The sequence below is a fragment of the Sarcophilus harrisii genome, chromosome 2 (genome assembly GCF_902635505.1).
Source record: "Sarcophilus harrisii chromosome 2, mSarHar1.11, whole genome shotgun sequence".
In the NCBI taxonomy this organism is placed as follows: Eukaryota; Metazoa; Chordata; class Mammalia; order Dasyuromorphia; family Dasyuridae; genus Sarcophilus; species Sarcophilus harrisii.
In genome coordinates, this window is record NC_045427.1 from 144248919 (window position 1) to 144254117 (window position 5199).

Sequence of the window (5199 nt, forward strand, 5' to 3'; positions counted from 1 at the left end):
CTATAAATGTTTTTGTGTACCTGGGTTCTTTTCCTCTTCATTTTATCTCTTTGAAGTAGAGGTCTCTAGTAGTAGTATTGCTGGATCAAAAGGTATGCACACTAGTGACTTTGGGATCATAGTTTCAAACTACTTTACAAAATGGCTGGAACAACTTAGTTTCTCCAGCTTTACACACCCACTTGGCTATATCCCTTCCAAATGTGCCATTTTACATTTTTTTCAATATGATGGCTGTGACTTGAACCTCCAGAGCTGCTTTAATTTGCCTTTCTCCAATTATTAGTGATTTTGAGCATTTAAAAAAATATAACTATTGGGGTAGATTCTGGGAATTCAGTCGAGTAGGTTGATAAATTTCAATCTCCCTAGATTTCCCTCACAAATAGAACAAATCTGTGCCTCAGGGTAAACATAGATTGGTGAAAAATCCAGAAGACTTGGGGCAGAACAGGGGTCCTTCTAATACAACTGTGTGGGATGGCAACCCCTAAGTCAAAATGACTACTCAGAGATTTCTCAAAGTGAAGAACAGAAGCTTTATTGGAATCTTGGGAGAAATGGGCAGTCCCTTCACTGGAGTCTCGGAGAGAAGCCGATTTCACAAAAGTTAAGGGAGATTATGTAGTCATAAACCACAGGAATCCATGATCCCCCCTCCTTCTATCCAGTTAATTTTCACTACCTGTTCAATGCTTGCTCAAGTGATAAGTAGTACAGGCTTGCTAAATTCTAGTCAGGTCCATATAGTTGACTTATTGCAGGTGTGTTTGTCTAAGTTTATGGTGGCCAGTTTGTTTACAAATGCTTATGAGCACTGTATTGTAAGGTTTGTACAAAGAATTTCATTTTCCCAAACCCATCAGACCTTCATAAATTAAAATTTAGATTTTAGGTTCAATCTACCTTAGTTAATGATTTTATGAGAAACCACATAATCCCTCACAATAAGGAGATTTATTTAGTCATAAGAAATCGATTAAGCCACCGGGGTTGAAAGATTTCTAAAATAACCAAGGAGACTTAGTTTACCTCAGGCTTCCTCAATCAACAAATAGAGAAAGCTATTTTGGCGACTTCTTGTAAAGTCTTGCAAATCTTTGCTCTTCTTCCCAGAACCTTAATGATTAACAGACCCTTGGTGCTGAGTCTTGAATTGCCCAATTATTATTCTCAGAGGCCCTGAGTTTCCCATTTTTCTCACAACCCTGAAGAAAGAGCTGGCCTACATTAGCCTGTGTGAAGTACAAACACCTCTGGGCCAGCTCCAGAGAAACACCAAAAGGAGAGGTCCAGGCTATCTGGGAGTAGCTGGAGCCTCCTTTCACCTCCTGGACACCTTGAGCCAAGAGTCTGAGCCCAAGAAGACTGAGGGAACCTCGGCCTTCTGGGAATGCCAGGCCCAGCTGTGCTGCAGGACATAGCCCTGGGCTGTGTGAGTGCAGAAGCAGTGGGGTAGAGAAGCTGCTAGCTGTGGACCCTAACTGGAGGATGAAGCTCTTGGTTTGGGATTTCAGGTCAGAAGGAAGAACTGAGGGAAAACCAGAGGTACTATTTCCTCATCCCACCATTAGAGATGCTTATACTAAAAAAAAAAATGAATAGGCCAAGAACCCTTCCATAGAACTTAGTATGGAAATAGGGAAGACCAGGGTTCATCTACAGAGGAGGACACTGAATTAAAAAAAGATCTATCCCAAAGAGAAACGTGAAATGACTCCCTGCCCAAAGATAATTTATAAAAGAACCCAAAAAAAGAATTTAAAAATCAAATTAGGGACATTTGAGGAAAAAAAAAACTATCCTAAAATATAGTTATTGATAACTTGAATTTCTTCCTTTGAAAACTACCTCATCTAGGGGAGGAGTGGGGGGAAAAGAGGGGAAAATTGGAATACAAGATTTTTCAAGGATCAATGTTGAAAAATTATCTTTGCATATGTTTTGGAAATAAAAAACTTCACTAAAAAAAGAAAACTGCCTGCATATCTTTTAACCATATTCATGTCAGGGACAGTTCTTATTCTTTCAAATGTGAATGAATTCCTTATATAGTGTGGAAATTCAACCTTTATCAAAGCAATTTTTTGCAAATATTTTTTCCAGTTAACTGTTTTTCTCATTTTAACTCTACTGTTTAACAATGACTCATCACTTTTACACTTCATTTAATCTTAATGTTCCTCTGAATTCTTGTATATTTATCTTCAAAACTAGGTTAGCATCAGCTACTAGATCTCATGGATAGTTTGGAAGTACTCTTAGTAATAATGAAATCCTGTCTATAAAATAGTTTGAGCTTCTGAGAAGGTATTATGTAAATACAAGACAATATTTATAGCTCACCTCATTTACCCTATGTTGTATCTTCCTTTTACTTATGTGATATTATTCTGACCTTTATATAGGCAAGGAGGCTTTTATGTTTGGGCCTACTCAGAAGTATATAAATAATTTGTCAGAAAACTAAGATTTACAGGCTATAACAAGAACTGCATAATGTACTGCAGTTCTTAAAACAAAAACCTTTTAGCTACTAAATCAATAAAAACAGAAAAAGAAAGACCTGTAGGCATTCACATGTTCAAAGGAGGAAATTAAGACCTGGAAGAAGTCCAGTTCACATTTTAAAAATTTTGATCATTAACCTTAAAAAATATTATTTGTTTTCACATCACTTTTATTTCCAAATATAGCTCTCCTTCCTCCCCATAAAACCTTTTCTTGTAATAGAGGATAAAAAAGATAGGGGAAAAAAGTAATTCAGTAAAACTAACACATTGACTACTTTAGAAAAAAAGTGAGAGAGATGCATTTTCACTCCTCTTCCTCTTTTCTTTGGCGTCAAGCTTGCTCATTAGGCAAGGTCTATTCCAGGGGTCCTCAAACTTTTAAAATAGGGGACCAGTTCACTGTCCCTCAGACTGTTGAAGAGCTGGACTATAGTAAAAACAAAAACTTTGTTTTGTGGACCTTTAAATAAACTTCATAGCCCTGGGTGAGGGGGATAAACGTCCTCAGCTGCTGCATCTGGCCCGCAGAAGTAGTTTGAGGACCCCTGGTCTATTCCTTAGGGACAAGAAGGACAAGCAAGTATGGAGAGACTGATATGTAATAAAGCTTTTAAAAGATAAAATGAGGACAAATTATGAAGAACTTTAAATGCCAAACATGTTTGATTCTTAGAGACAAAAAAGAGCCACTGGAAGTTTTCAATTGGGGTGACATGATTAGCCATGAGATTGAGGAAAATCACTTTGGGGGCATTAGGCAGTACTCCTTGGGAATATCAGTTTCTCCCTCAAGGTGGGCGGTGGGTTTAGGAGGTCTTAGATGCTGCTCTACTACTACTAGTTGTTCTAGTAGTTCTCTGGTTATTGCTGCCTTTCTCTTAATGCTCTCTCCGTTGTCTCCAATTAAGCCATGTGATCAATGCCACAAATAAAACAGTTTACTGTTTTCATCAATGGTTCTTCTGTGAAACCTCTTTAATTACTAGCAATGGGTCCTAACGATTGGTACCAGGAGTAGGAGAAGAATGATTAGTTAAGTTTAAAAACGTTTAGTCAACTGCTGGACACACAGATCAGTTATCTAATGGTAGATGGAAATGTTCTGGGTCTCAGGATACAGGATAAGAGTTGGAGAGAGAGATTTGGAAGGCATCCATGTAGAGGTGACTAAAAATGGATGAAATTCCATAAGAAGGAAGTTTGTATAGAAGAGAGAATGTAAGAGGAAAAAGAGAAGCCATTTAAAGAGACAGAAGTGCAAGTGTCTAAAACACAAAGAAACTCTGCAGCATTAGGAAACATCTAGAGGAACAGAATGCACGTTGTGTAAACTGTACTTTTGATTACAGATATCTCTTGGTTAAAAGGATATTGGTAAATAGTCTACATTGTCTGTTTTTTAGAGTTACTGCTAACTTCCCTAAAAAGTCCAACTACCTAAGCTTTTAAGTTTCATTTGAACAAGCCCTTTTGGGTCCCTTCTTCAAAACTGTTGAAGAAACTTCTAGGAAACTTGCCTTGCCTTCTCACTTAAAATTAATAATGAAGGAATAAATCATCTTTTTCCCTCCCTCCTACTCAAATTTATCTTTTTTTTTTCATTCAGTGTTAGTGTTAAGCAAACAGAACATAGATAACACAAGTGTTGCATATGCTCTCTATTTTGTAGAAACTTCATGAGGATTATATTAGAGTCCTACCAGTGAGAAAATTGGACTTAAAAAAAAGTCAATTTATCTATAATTTTGTAGTATTTTTCAGTTAATACTTAACTACTTTATTCCCAAGACTATATCAGCTGAACTGAAGTGGGAAGAATAGGTTCAAATAATTCCTCCCTCTTATATAGGAAAATTCCAATAGATTCATTAAATTACACTATATTAGGTTTTGTTCCTTTACTTGATTTCCTTATTTCTTTTAAGGTTACTACCATTTTCCTCAGGATTAAAATCTAGGAATCAACCCAATATTCCTTCTTGCTTGCTTCTTACCTCCCATGTCCAGTAATTTGTCATGTTTTACACAATTACCAGGAGCTCTAGTGAAATGTTGATCATTTTTTCCTGGAGAGATCTTTTAATTAGAATGTTTTGAGGTGATATTCTAAGCAATATCATCAAGTTTCCCTTTGATCCTGTGCAGAGGGTTTGACTTTTGGAAAGCTGGAAAATAGGTTTGTTTTCCCTCTCTCCCCTCTCCTTTTGAGAACAAAAGAAAACTTACAAGTCAGTAGAGAAAAGCAGGGTAGCTTTGAAAACAACGTATATTATTACTGCAGTTTTTTTTTTTTTTTTTTAAGTAACCGGTCTGAAATGAAAATTCATAGTTTTAGACTGAATCCTCTTTTTATGTTATGCTGTGTACATGGAAATGTTTTTTTTTTTGTCTTTTTGTATTTAAGTTCAAAATTAATAAAAAATAAAAAAGTGTTGGGGATCAAATAGTTTTACTCTAAAAAAAAAAAACCTTTTGAGCAATAAAATTATGCCTCTGTGATGACTACATGAGGCTTTATTTAGAAAATCCCAGAGAAGCAGTAAAAACCAAAAACCAAAACAAAAAAATCCAAACTAATTGAGATAAGTTCAGTAGAGAGATAGAAAATAAATCCACAAAATCAATAGCATTTCTATGTAACAGTAACAAGATCTAGAAAAAATAATAGAAAAAAAAGTCATGTTCA